The sequence below is a fragment of the Chlorocebus sabaeus genome, chromosome 14 (genome assembly GCF_047675955.1).
Source record: "Chlorocebus sabaeus isolate Y175 chromosome 14, mChlSab1.0.hap1, whole genome shotgun sequence".
In the NCBI taxonomy this organism is placed as follows: domain Eukaryota; kingdom Metazoa; phylum Chordata; class Mammalia; order Primates; family Cercopithecidae; genus Chlorocebus; species Chlorocebus sabaeus.
The window spans coordinates 68,956,581-68,971,582 of record NC_132917.1 but is presented as its reverse complement, the minus strand read 5'-3'; the positions used below and the strand labels follow the sequence as shown (position 1 = coordinate 68,971,582).

Genomic DNA, 15,002 nt, shown 5'->3' with positions numbered 1-15,002 from the left:
GCCCACATGATGTGGCCTCACTTCCCTCCCACTGCATCTCTCTCCTTCACTTTCTGTACTCCAGTCTCCTGGGCACCTTTCCGTTCCTTCCACATGCTCTGCTACTTCTCAAGTGCAGTATCTTCTGCCCAAATGCTCACTACTTCCTCCACCCTCAATCCACAGCCCTGCACATTCCCCAGTGAACACCTACTTATCAAACAGATCTCCAGTAAATGCACCTCCCCTGGGAATCTCACAGAAAGGACAAGGTCCTCTTTGTGGGCTCCCACCATGTTTGTTTTCTGTAGCACTTTGAATCATAATTGAAAGGCAAATTGCAAAATTGTTTCCAACCAGCATGACTAGAAAGCCTCTATTTCCAACTAGAATGCAAGCTAGAATCAGCTTCCAAGCGCAGGCTTGGTTTGGCCCACTCTCCTTTTCTCAGGTTATGTGAGCATCCTCTTGGTTATGGGTGGGCTCTTTTGCACCTTCCTTGTTAAGAGGGACAAAGAAGATGGATCAGGTTGAAAGATCATTAATAAAATATTTTAAACAAAAATTCTCCAATTAACATAAGCATAACATGGAAGAACTGGATGGTAATATGGGAGTAAATCTGAGAACACTTTTCATATTTCTACTCTGCAGGCCAGCACCACTTCCCCACTTACTACCACCTTTAGACTGGGTATTTTAGAGAAGCAGAAAGTGACCATTTGCCTCCTTGGGATAGCTGCCCTAGAGTCCCTTTAGCACTAAGAGTTGGACTGGTGAGATAAAGGGGATGGGAAAAATGAGAAGGAATATGAAACTCCTGAATTCTATTGGTGTTTCTCTGATACCTGAGAATTTCTTGAAACTGTTGTGTGTTGGGAGATGCATCTCCTCTCCTCTCTTACCAGTGACGTTAATTCTGACTTTATCCATCTCTGTTCAGGCTGACACAAGGTAGGGCCAGATTTGATGATGATCATTGCATAGATAAAGGAAAGTCAGAAAAGACCAGGTAGAATCTGATCAAATTGAAATGTTATTGACAGCTTCTCATTGAGTCAAACAAATTCCAGTTCTTATGTGCACCCCTGAGTTTGGCTGTTGGAAATGGTAATGATGGAAGATGTGGAGATGTAGTCAGCATAGTACGAATATGGTAGAAAGATCACGTGTGCCCAGGGCCTGTTTGATGCCTGGGAAGTTGAACCATTTTGGTTTTATGAATTAAGTTCAACCATTTGGGTCTCTATAAAGTTCTCTCTAACAATTCATTTTATTTTTACAAATGGTTTTGTAAATTGATTTTATAAATTGTTAAGGTGAAATAAAGCACCTGATGAGTTTATTTTGCTTGTCTTTTTTCTCTAGAAGTATTGAAGTTTGATTCCTAATGTGTAGGCTTTGATCCTTGCCGCTATGTTTGCCACTTGCTAACTCTACTGTTACAGTCTTGTGCAGTGGAACACAGGATGCTATCATTCCAGTTTTCAACATGGCCACCTTTCCTACCTCCCAGATGATGGCCATGCTGGCTCACTAGACATTCCATTTGAAGCCGCAAATCAGGCCCACATGCTGCTCTAGCAGCAAAAGGATGCCAGGCCTAGTGATTCCTCGTGGCCCCCTGTTTTGCCTCTGTCACCTTGTTGAGAAATCCTCCACCACAATTTCACATCTCTCCTTCTCATCTTTCTTGTCTACTCACACTGTGACAGGGACTGGTTAATAGGGTAAGCTGTACAGACAGGCTTATTGTCGACAAATGCTCATGTCATGGATGAGAAGTGGAACAAAACAGGGGACTGGTTTTTGGCCCCTTTCTTCTTAAGTTGTATTTTGTGTCTCAGTGTCCTTTTTGCATGAGCTGAATGCAGGGCACTTCCTGCACGTCCTCTGTGCTGAAGGGCTGGTCTCTTGCTGCAAAGGAGACCCTTCCTTGACACACAGGCATCTCTGCTGTCTCGACAAAGTCCAAGAGAGCAGCTTCAGATAATTCCTTTATTAACAAAACGAAGCCCTTGTCCTCTCATTTTAATTAGCTCAGTGCTTTCAAACTTTATTGACTATCAGAATCACCTGGAGGGCTTCTTAAAACACAGCTTTCTGGGGTACACCCCTGAGTTCCTCATTAGTGGGTATGGGGAGGGGCACCTGTGTTTCTGACAAGGTACCTGCTGGTCTAGGGACCGCACTTTGAGAACTATGAATTAGCTTATTTCTAGGAGCCCCATACCTCTATTAGATACGTAGGGGCTATGTTTAGCTTCAAGTCAGACATTCCCATGAGTGCTCTGTTGAGACTTGCTTATAGCTGATTAGAAATACCAGCATTGAAGCTGTTTCATTCTAAAAATTATGGTGTCCCTGCTCCATCGTCAGGAACTCTGGGCTCTCCATTGCCTCCCCTGTCCTGTGTGGGGGAAGACATAGAATTATTTCTGGAGTAAATTTTCAGCTCTACACGCAGGTACTCCTTGGCTTCCACTGATGTGGTTATCTGCATACAAGGCTGGCATGGCCTGGATTTCTGGATCCAGCCCTGAAACAGTCCCAGCCAGATGGCTCCCTGGGAGTTAGGGACACGGATCTTATCACTGTCTGTCTGCACTGTTAGCAATAAACTCATTGAACTGTGTTTGTTCCTCTGTCTTCTGCCCTGGGCTCTAAGCTCTTGAAGACATGGGCATACTTATCTCCTGACACACAGTTCAGTGTTTGTTACTTGGCCACTATTTCTGGAATAAATGAGTGTGTGTTCCTGAAAAGGGAGGGATAAAGGAAGCATTTCTGATTATAATAAACTTCCTTGCCTCTCAAATAAGCACTTAATACGTGTTACAAGATTCAATTCTGGTCTCTTCACCCTCCATATAAATGTTTCTTCAGTAGTTAAGATGCTGAAAGTCCCAACTGCCAAGAGTGGGTTGTGAAGCTTGGATGCACTGCATCATGGGAATCTAATCAGAGTCACGGATTGGCCTTATGGTTAATTATGCCACCTTATTAGATACCACCTATACCCCTTTGTATCCCCTAACCCAGGCTTCCATGTAAATTCACTTGCCATGTGATTACAGACTCCATTTTCCAGTTTTGTATCCCAAATTCATTTCTAAGAAGACTTTCTGAAAATTTCAAAACTACACGCACAGTCTGTTTTGTTCCAACATAGATATGTAACATGGGACTGTTCATATGTGGTAGGTAAACCATGCAATACAATCACTAAACTGCAAAACTGTGCTAGCTCAAAATCTGATTTTCACAAGGTAAAGGGGAAGGTAATGTCTATTTTTCGTCTTTTTTTCTTCATAGTAAACTTCACATAACGTTAACCACTAGACATTTAAAAGTGTGAGGTGACAGTATTTGGCACCACTGAGTCACATCAGATGAATGTGAAAATGCTGCTCAGCCGCCAGTAGGGACCTGGGGAGGAATATGCAGAAACCAGGCATACCTCATTTGCTTGCTCACTTAGGTGCATCCTTGTGCAAGTCCAGCATGTGTGGCGTTCTGGAATGCATGTACTTTTCCTCATAAAAACCTTTTACATAGCATTGTCAATAGGAGTGTGTGTCCTGCTTCAAAAAATTCAGGGGTTGAATGAGGGAGGAAAGCCATCAGCCTGTGCAGGAGATGTTTGTAAAGAGATAAGAGAAGATGAGATACTGTGAGAGCAATGGGCATAAAGAAACCCAAATGAGCTTCCTCAGAGACCATGCTGAAAAACCAGAGAAAGGAGAACGGAACTCACAGGAGCCACCATTTGCTTAAGAGGGGATTAGAGGCATGTGTGATGGAGTGAAGAAAAGGCAGTAATGCCGAGAGCGGCAGAATAGTACTTTCATGGTTTTCGGTCTTATTTGAAACCACACAAATCACTTTTTTTTTTTTTTTTAAATGAAAAGAGGAACCTGGCAACACAACAAAAGCTGAAATTCTATTTTAAGCCAGTGCAGAAGGAATAACACGACACTGAGTCATAGCCATCCCCCTTTGTGTTGTGACACTTCGCCCTAAGAATGTCCTTCCTTCTGTCTCGTCTCTGTAGCTCAAAGCTGCAGTGCTATATCAGACTCACATCCACTAAGAAACTTCACCTGTTTATTTTTAAAAATCAAGGTAAAGAGCCATATTTACTGAAGTATCTTTTATTAAGAATTCAAGGTGTTTAAAATAGTGGCATTTTTATTGAGTTGATTATTCTTTTTTAGCATTAGGTTGGCGCAAAAGTAATTGTGGTTTTGTCATTTCTTTCAATGGCAAAAATTGCAATTACTTTTGTGCCAACCTAGTATATTATTTTGTAAGATGGCACAGTTTTGAATGTTCTGCTCTGAATCCATTTCCCCCATTAGTCCTATTATTTTCATGGGCCAAAATTTAATAATGCAGTCATATCTTCAGGAACACACTTCATGTTATAGGAGAAATGGTGATACACAGAGATTTTTCAATGTATCTGCTATTTAACAATTATTGTTAACTTTGGACAGAGCAAAGGGAATAGTGCTGACAGGGACTGACTTCCTCATCCTTTTTCTGGTCTTTTGTGCTTTCCATGTGTATCATAAAATCCCAAGGGCCCAAGTAGTAAATAATATTCCTTGGGTTTTTGGTAATTTGGGATTACCAAAATGCTCATGTGTAGGAGGCATTTACCTATGGGAATTCTATGAGGCCTGAGTTGAGGCATGAACCTGCCAGAGGTTTCGGGTTTCCTCTTGCAGATCCCTACGCATTTCCAAACTTGTTCTTAGCGTGCAATTTACAAAACCTCGAGTAGTATGCGTTTGAACTCTAGACCTCTCAGAGGTTATGAATTCTTAGGGACACAAACATACACATCCACATCAAACCCATAGCCCATCTTTCACTCAAGGCTGTAGGCAGCTTTAGGCAGAAGACTCAATTTCAACTCCCAAACTTTTATGGGCCCATGAAAGGCTATTAAGCCAAACATCTAGGTTACTGAGATAAAAAACCTCAGGCAGGAAGCCACTGCTTTAGGGTCAGCTGACCATTTGATTTCCAGATCCTGCTTTATTGGGCCCTGGAGATGTCTCCTATTTTCTCACGAGCCTGGCTATGCATTTAAAGCAACTTCTATTATATTTTATCCAGGAATTTTTGTTTTTGTTTTTGTTTTGCTGTGGAGTCTGCTGCATAGTCAGTCAATAGTAATGGATTTTTTTTTCACAAATGATGACTTCATGCATGCTCAGAGGTTAGCTCAAATAAATGTGCTTGTATTTAGATGACAACGGTCTTTTTTGAAGCCTTTGATTTAAAACATTGTATATCCTGGGGAACTTCTGGGTTGATCTCTTTAAGCCAACACAACTGCTGCCCCTCTGGCCTTTTAAATTCTGCATGAGAAGCCATCAGAACAGAGTTATGTTTAGAAGAAATGCCAATCCAGATCTGAAAAGCCACCTAATAAGGGTTTTAATATCACAGCTAGAAGGGGATGCTTGCTCTGACCCTTTTTACATTCTAGCCTTCTGTTCTGGCTTCCAAACCTTGTAAGTATTCTTTTAATTGAAATCAAGAAACCAAGGGAAAGTAGGCATCTTGATATGAAAAACATCCAGGAGAGATGAGATGCTAGTCAATGGCGGATAAAGGAATCTTTCCACTGTACAGACAGCATCAATTGAATAGAGACCTCACAACTGACTGGGGTGGGTTAATGCTGGCCAAGGAATGCCTGAATCCAGTAATTTTATACTGTAAAAGTTTAGCAAAGGATGGTACCAAGGGTGTTAATTTGGAATGTAGTACCAGAAATTTTCAAAGAAATAAGGTTAACTTTTTTTCCTCCAATTTGGAATTCAAATTTCAAATGAATTTTGGTCTCTCATCTCATCTCCCTTAAGATTGAGACTATTTAAAAGGCCTAATTCATCACTATCTAAAGTGAGAGTTGCAGCAGGGACTTTACCATTAGTCGATAGGGCCTAAGGGACTCACATGGTAATGTGAGAGAATGGCTTTGTGCATATTCTCCATCAGATGATATGCCAGTGTCACTGCAAAACTCTGTGAAGTGAAACAGCAAAATAAATCCATGAATTCAGATTCCCTGAGGCTTGGAGGAGGAACCTCTGGTCTCTGCCTGGGTTACGGGAAAGCTGATTTTAAACACTAGCAGTGTCAGCAGGATCTGAACAGGGCACAGAGGGAACAAGGGTGAGCTGATGATGTTCACAAGATGTCCAAGCTTGTTGATACTGATACAGCCTCCAGGGAGGGCAGGAAAGAGGCTGCACCTTAGGATCCAGGAACCTGCTCTTTTAGCTGCTTCAGCATTCTCTAGGACTGTGTTTCTCAAATAGTATTTGGCAGAATACTAGTGTCCTTCCAGATGTCAGTATGTTAATAGGTGTTTGGCAGAGTACAGGTAGTGACAGGCCAAGAAAGAGTTCTAGGGTCAAAATAAATTTGAAGAGTCACATGTAAATTATCCTATTAATGACTCTGAGAAGTCTCGCAGTAAAGACAGTGATTCAATTTAGTTTAAGGATGTCTTTAAAACTCACTGTCTAAATACCTCTTGTTCTGAAGTGCACCTATTTGTACTTTCAGGGTATGATGGCCCTGACATAGTTTGGAAATGCTATCCCTGAGTACTTGTATCATATAAAAAGTCCTCAGGTGGTTTCAATATGTAACCAGGTTTGAGAAACACAGACCAGGGAATCTTGAAAGGGAGAAACAGATTCACTTAGAGAAGGTATGAATATGAAGAAGCAGCCTTAGAGACAATATGATTCCAATTTTCTAGTTTTTCACATGGAGGAAATTAAGGTTAAAGGACTGGACTAATCCTTTAACTGGTAGAGGAAGATGGGGCATTGAAACCCAGTCGACTTTAACAGCAACTCGTCTCTTTCCATTTCACCAGCAGGCATAAACATGGCGGTTGGGGGTTATCAGGCAGCCCACAAAGGATAAGGGAAGCCAGAGATGAGAAAAAAATGGGTGTGTAAGGTGTGTGGTGTACCTGCCCCCCGGAGGTGAGGGCAGGTCATGGCAGAGCTCTGTGTGCTAATGAGAAATAATCTTGTCAGCTGTGGTGTGAGGCGTGTCCAGATGGGAATGGGTGGAGGCCGGAACAGGATCAAGAAAGCACAATCAGTATAAGGCCCAAGATGCCTGCGTCAGAAGTCGCCTGTCTCAGTCGTGTTTTTATTAAACCAAAATCCTTTTGGTGATGTTAGGCTTGGGTTGTCTGGCCCTACAAATTAAATGTTATTCTTAATGGTGCGAAGAGCATTATTTTAATGCTTTATTTTTATTTCCATTTAAGGCATATCAAGTTCTTGATTAATTTTTGTCCTTTGCAATTTGACACTGGAGATGTCCAGTGGGCTTATTTGTTGAACTATCCTTGAAATTTAATTAAGTGAATTAAACACGATCAGTTACATAATTCTTTAAAAGCTGTTCATAAGATACCTACAAGGTCACTGAAAACAAGACAGGGAGAACATAATTTTGTTTATATAGGAAGAAATTCTGAATGTATGGACAAGAGCCTCTCCCAATATACTGAAAAAAAATTGCTGTTATTTGAACAGAAATACAGTGATTTGATTTGACCTAAATAGTGTGGTGGTTTAACTAGCTGGATTGCAGAAAAACTGCAGCTTTAAAAGCAAGATATTTTTTCTTTTTGATTGTGGTTAAAAGCACTTAATATAAAACTTATTATCTTAATTATTTTTAAGTGTACAGTTTAGTAGTGTTACATATATTCACACAATTATGCAACTAATTTCCAGAACTTTATTTCTTTAAATAGAGATGCTGTCTCACCATGTTGCCTAGGCTAGTCTCAAACTCTAGGGCTCCAGTGATCCTCCTGCCTCGGCACTTCCACAGTGTTGGGATTGTAGGTGTGAGTCACCGTGTCCTGCCCAGAACTTTTTCATTTTGCAAAATATGCTAAGATCTTTTCACTTGGGGTTTCTCATATACCATTAACCTCCCAATAAAATAGACATATTTCTAGGATTTTATTTAAGAAACTGATTTAAATGTCCTTTGTTATATAATATTAGAGGCATATAAAATATTGCATATAAAGTATATGTAAGTCATGAAATAGAATAATACAAACGCCCATGAAACAACCACTCATTACAGTTCCATAGGTCTGTGGGCTCCTTCTGTATCTAACACTCTTCCCCTAAGAAGACTTAGCTTTTTAGTTTGATTTGGAAAATACACAAATTATAATATGTACTAGGCACTGTACTCTATTTTGGGATTAGTTTCTGTGACTAGTTTCTCCTTGCCATGGAAGAGTTCATGGTACAGATTCTCCTTGATGTGTGATGGGACTATGTCCAGATTAAACCCATTGTAAGTTGAACATGTCATAAGTTGAACATGCATTTAACACAGCTAACCTAGTGAACATCATGGCTTAGCCTAGTCAAACTTAAATGTGCTCAGAACAATGACATCGGTCTAAACTTGGGCAAAATAGATAACACAAAGCCTATTTTATAATAAAGTATTGACTATCTCATAATTTATTGAATACTATACTGAAAGTGAAAAACAGAATGGTTGTATTGGTACTCGAAGTATGCTTTCTATTGAATGCACACAGCTTTCATACCATTACGAAGTCGAAAAATTCTAAGTTGAATCACCATAAGTTGCGGACTGTCTGTACAGTGAGAGATATATACATAAATACTTGTGATAGAATGAGCAAATGCTCTAATAGAGGTGTGAGAAAAATGCCATGGAAACCAAGTGGGATAGCGGCTGATCCTCCCCAGGTGAGGAAAAGGTGCGCAGGATGCTACTGAAATGGAGTGAACAGCGAGCTGGACTTTGAAGGAAGAATTGTTTATAGAGAAGATAAAGAAGGTGAAACTATTTCAGCAAGAGGAAATAATATGAGCAAAGAGATCATGATAAGGAAGTACCTGGTAGGTTTAAGGAGCCCCAAAGAGTAGAGTGTGCCCACAGCTGATCCTCCATCCACTTGGCTGCTAATGAACTTTGAGATACATTGAACAGCAGCTTTGAGCCAGGCACTGTATTATGCTTTGGGGACCTACAGCCTTGGCTTCCAACAGCTACATCAGGCAGCCCACAAAGGATGAGGGAAACCAGAGATGAGAAAAAAATGGGTGTGTAAGGTGTGGAAGACAGACAAGCAAACAGGCAATTTTCACAGCAGGATCAGCGTTATGAAAGAAGCAGGCACGGGTGCCAAGGGAGACTATGCACAGGAGGGGAAGGTAAGAAGTGAGGCTGGAGAAGTGGGGCCAGGATGGAAAAGCCCTACGCATGCCACATCAAGGAATGGGAACTCTGTTTTACAGCCGCTGAACACTCAAAAGGATGCTAGGCAGGGTAGTGAGTAGGCTCATCATCTGGCTGCCTTTTTTAAAAATGAAAAGTCTCTCTAATGAAGGTGAGAAAGACTAAAAGAGCAGGTAGGACATTGCTGAAATAATTCAGGTGGGAGATGTGGAATCCTAGAGTAAGACAATGGTATTCATTCTTTCATTCCACAAATATTTCTTAAGCAACTACTGAGTGACAGGTACCGTGACTGTGCTGGGGTAGAGGGTGTGGACAGATGTGAGATAAGATGAGGTGTGGGAAAGGATGTGCCGTAGGCAGCTCCAAAGTGAGATAAGACAAGGAGAGGCCGAAGAAGACATCAGCGGTTGCTCTGCAGTCCCTAGTTTGGGCAGCCTGGAGGACAATGGCACATCCACTGATGAAGAGCAGGTTTAGGGGGTAATGTGAAGAGTTTAGCGGGGGGTATGCTGAGGGTGAGATGCCTGCATTTGAGATGTCCATTGGTCCCTTTAATGTGGGCTGGTCCTCTGGAGCCAAGGCCAGTGATGGTAAACACATTAAGTAGTTGAAGTTGTGGGAGTTGGTGACATTGACTAGGGACAAGGTGTTAGAGAAGAGGGTGGAAGGCAACCCTGGAGAACAATTGGTAAACAGAGGAAAGGGAACCCATAAGGGAGACAGGGAGAAACTGCACAGAGATGTAGGAGAAGAGCCAACAGACACCAGTGGAGGAGGCAGTTTAAAGGAGAAGGAGGTCGACAATGCCTACTGCTGAAAGAGGTAAAGAAAAATGAGAAATGAATGGAGACCAGTGGCTGGGAAATTACGTTTTGCAAGTGAAGGATTGGAGAAATAATGGCAATGGTGCTCAGGGTACAGTGGGAGGAAGAGGGAATGAGAGGAATTGTGGACAGTGGATGCTCTGCAAAGGAGTGTGTGGGTGAAAGGAAGGGGAGGGAGAAGAGAGTAGCATGAAGGAGAAATAAGGCATGAGATTAACATGGGTTGGATCTATGTTCACACGCAAATCTCCCCTCGAGTTGTAATCCCCAATGTTAGAGGAAAGGCCTAATGGGAGGTGATTGGCTGATTGTAGCCATCAGTCATCACCTGATCCATCAGGTGATTGGATCATGCGGGCAGGTTTCTCATGAATGATTTAGCACCATCCCTTTGGTGCTGTTCTTGTGATAGTGTGTGAGTTTTCCTGAGATCTGGTTGTTGAAAAGTGTGTAGCACCTCCCACCTCATTCTTCTCTTCCTCCTGCTCCCACAATGTGAGATGCCTCACTTCCCCTTTGCTATCAGCCATGACTGGAACCTTCCTGAGGCCTCCCCAGAGGCAGAAGCCACTATGCTTCCTGTACAGCCTGCAGAACTGTGAGCCAATTGAACCTCTTTTCTTTATAAATTACCCAATCTCAGATATATATGTCTTTGTAGCAGTATGAGGACAGACTAACACAGACACATTTTTTAAAGGATAAAGGTGGCTGGCATACGTTTGTAGGTAGAGGGAGGAAGCCAGTGGAAAGGAAAGGATGCTGGCTTTTCCTCCAGCATTGAGATGCAGCTTTGCTAGTAGGTTGAGGGGCATTCCCCACCCTTGCCGACTGAGAAAGGAAGAAACGAAGAACACCAGTGGAAAGGGAGGGAGAGGGATGCTGGAGGAGGATGCACATATGAGGGTGCTGGAGTGCAAGGATTTCTCACAGCGCAGCTTCCATTTTCTCATGGAGCTAGAACAGCAGGTTGTCTACTGAATAGGAGAGGGTCAGAGATAGTACAGGGAACTCCAGGGAAACGGTTGCAATTTGGGAGGAGTTCTTACCTGTAGAGGTAAGTTAGCAGTTTGCTAAAGTATGAGTGCTGAAGCCCTCCTAAATGTGCAGTGGCCCCGTCAGCAAGCAGGGCTGCTCTCTTCTGAGGTGACTGGTGTCTTGGGAGCGGGAGAGGAGAACACATACCACTGGGAAGGTGTAGGTATAGAGACAGAGGGGAGATCGGGAATTGCGTTGTTTATCAGAGTGTCAACATGGGGTCAGGAAACTGAGAGCCCCAGCAGGGATTTCTTCTATACTCCAGATTTCTCATTCGGGGGAGCCAGTCCCCATTACTAATCAGAATCCTCCAGTGTCTTGCTACCTGCTGAAATTTAGGCAGGATATGATGGCCTTTCTCTGTGTACATAAATTTACCCCCTAGCCGGGCTGCAGGCTCCCATCAGGGCATTGGCTCTTGGCTGGGGTGAGGGTAGACTCTCAGGGATACCTGCATTTTCTACAACTTTTTAGTACCGTAATGTCATTGGTTCATTGATGGCTTTTCCCCCCTACACATTCAAGCCATTCATAACATTTACTCTTCTAATATATTGCAATTTGTTTTTAAAAAGATCCTTTTCTGTTTTAGATTTCCTAATCGTCCTCTTTTTAAAGTTCAATTTTGAGATTTCAATAATATTGGACCAAACTTATGAGTAGATGGAGTGGACATGGCGTGACTTGAAGGGTTCTGGAAATGTCCCTTGTGGAACTGAGGCAGGGCTTTATTATTATTTGGTAAAATATTAACCCCTTGAATTACCTATTTGAAAATGTAAATAAGCCCAGTGTGCATAGTCCAATTCCTCTCTCCCCTTCAAGGTGGGGGTTTTGTGCCAATGAGTAAGTACAGGAATCTTAAAAGCCAGAGGTCTGCCTGGGGACACTGAGGAACAAGCTGGGAAACACTAAAGGTTTTGATTCAAGATGTGGTAAGTTATCTCTCTCCCCATCAGTCATTACTGGTAGATTACATCTGGCAGGCTGGCAACAAGTTAATTCAGGTTCCATTTGGCTGGACGTTACAAGCCTAAATGGGGCAGTGGGGTCCTTAGGGAAAGGCCAAGTGCAGTGGGTAGGCATCATCTGTCACCCTTACCCATCAGGTTTCTTCTTCCAGACAGGACCAGCAGGAAGCAGGAGGATGCTGAACAGAGGCAGGCCTGAGAGCAACCCCGTGCCTGGTCTGCTCATCCTGGCCAGTACATCTAAAGCTGCTCTTTGTAGTTAGTAACTGGGCCTGCCCTCTTACCCAGCCACCCTGCAGGACTTCATCCCCCACCCCTTCACATACCCAGCCACTGGGGTTAAAGCGTGGCTCAGCGGGGGTGGGAGCCTTGCAGGTTGTTAAATATTTTGAGTATCACTCCTAAAGAAAAGATTGCAGCAGGAAGGAGAAGGCACACGGCAGACATTTTTTAGGTTATACCCCACGTTTTTTAGGTCTTTTCTGCTTTCTGGCTTTTGCTCCAGCACTGAGATGCGGCTTTGCTAGTAGGTTGAGGGGGTAGACGCAGGAAGAGTGACAGAGGAAGGTTTGAGGACCATTGTTTACAAGAATGCCCTCTATTCATCTGGGGACTGTGGTGAGGGCTGCTGTATCTTAGGGGAGAGAAACTCCCCCGTGTCCTCTGAATGAAACTCTGATGGGAGGCCCATGTTTGCCTTCACTCCTGAGTACACTGTTCAGGAAACACATGACCTTATCCTGCCCTGCTCCGGAGCATCATCCCTCATCAAGGAAGCAAGTGATCAGCAAGTAGTTTTAGGGGTCAGATCAAGCACTGGAGCCCAAGCCAGCTTTCTGAAAGAGGGAGAGGAGGCCCCTTAAATAGATATCCTAAACAGGAAAAATGAATCTCTAAGATGAACCCTCATAAAGAAATCCTTTAAGACTTACAAAGTCAGACCACATTAAGACATTTTGGCTGCCTTCCAAAGCAACAGGGACTTAACCAGATAAATTCATTGAAAAATATTTTGAATATTGCAAAACTCAATTTGGCCTTGGGTGACATTGCTTCCAATAACAAAAGGTTTATTTTGAAAACATTTCCCAAGAATATAAACGGAATGCCACACAGTATCATAATAGATTCCTAGTACGGTAAAATACTTTTAAATAATAATAATCTGTAGCACTTACTGTGTGTTAGGTGCTTTCTAAGCACATATATATACGCTCCTTTATAGTCTTCACCATCTAACTATGAGGTGGGAGCTCTTATTGTCCTCATTATACCAATGAGGAAACTGAGAGAGAGGTGAAGAAACTTGCTCAAGGTCACACAGCTGGTATTCGGTGGAGCACTGCTTGGCTGTTCTAATGGTCCTAGCTGTCCTCACCCACAGGTAACTGTTTGTAAACAATCAAAGGGACTATAATAGAATTCACTGCCTGCTGCTACCAGGCTTGCCCACCTCTTCTTTAAGAACCCACTGTAAGGTTTTGCTTTTCTTTTTCTGGACTTGAAAATGTGCTTGCTTTTGAATCTCCATGGAAAGGACTCGGGCTGACTCATTAGGAATATTTACCCTCAGAATAAAATGGTTGTGTAGCCTTAAGTGTTTAAAACAATATTTAACTCTTGGAGCTGCTCTGGTAAGAATCTGTTTAAAATCTCAGTGATATCCAGCCCAGCCTGGAGGGTACTAATTAATCCAAGACTTGTGCCTGTCCTGGGTCTCTCCTTCCACACTTGTCTGCTGCAAGTCAACCCTTTGCAGAAGTCCCTGCCACATGGTCCACATCTTGGTTGAGCCTCTCATCTCATGCATTTGCCACCTCTTTAACATGTCATCCGAAGCCATTTCCCCTTGCTTTTCAAGTCCAGTGCTCTGTCTATGGCCTTGGTTCAATTCAGCTGTACACACAGATGTGAACTCCCTCACACTGTGTGCTAAATGCTGAAGTTTCAGAGGGAAAATGAAGATGAGTCCCTGTCCTGGAGAGGCTCACTGTCTATTATACCCTGTGGCTCTTCCATGGAAGAACTGAAATACAGGAAATGAAGATGCCATGGCAGTGGAGCAGTGGCCACTTCACACTCACGGACTCCACAGCACACACGGATTTGCAGAAAGGCATGGCACAGGCTAGAAATAGACATGTCACAGGGAATGTTTTTTTTTCTTTATTAGGCTATTACTTTGTTTGGACTTTTTCCAGTCTAAGAGCCAGGGAACAGAAATTGACAGCCAGACATTTACCATTTGGGGTTATCGTCAGGGTGGATTATTCCAGGCCCTAAGTTATTTTGGGGAGACATTGTCATGTGGTGACTCCATATGACAATGATGGGGAGGAGGCAGGTTTTTATTGATCTTGTAGCCAAAGTGCTTAGCCCAGTGCTGGACACACAGTAGGTGTGTCCTACAAAAGTTGCTAAAATCAATGAAATAGAAGTAAGTGCCATTCTTTATTGTCAAAAATAAAGAGGTCAGGCCAGAGGCACTTTCTCAGATAGGTAGACTAGTTACTAAGATCAGGGAGGCCTTAGAAGAGTATAGGTTGGGCAACTCAACAAATGTGTGTGTGTGTATGTGTGTGTACTGTACATACGGAGGCATATATGTTCATTACATGTAGGATAACACTCATTATTTGTGGTGTCCTGTGGCTCTTTCTTAAGCACCAAAACTAGAGCAGTCACCCCAGTTGCCCCACCCAAGGGGTATGGCCATTGGCAATCTCACACCCTAACTCATACTGACTGCTGATGACTCATGGTTCCATTGACAATGTCAGTTCACATCAATTTTGTATAAATTGTATAAAAAAACACAAGATTTGTCTCCCGTCTTTAGTTTTTTAAAAATCCCTTTCTCTCTACTCATGGTCTGTGAACTTTATGTCACCCT

General features: G+C 42.6%; 1 protein-coding gene across 3 annotated transcripts in view; it reads right to left on the bottom strand.

The window, feature by feature from the left end:
- ANTXR1 (ANTXR cell adhesion molecule 1) overlaps nt 1-15,002 on the bottom strand; it is a 266,535-nt gene that overhangs the window by 110,879 nt on the left and 140,654 nt on the right. The window lies entirely within an intron of this gene.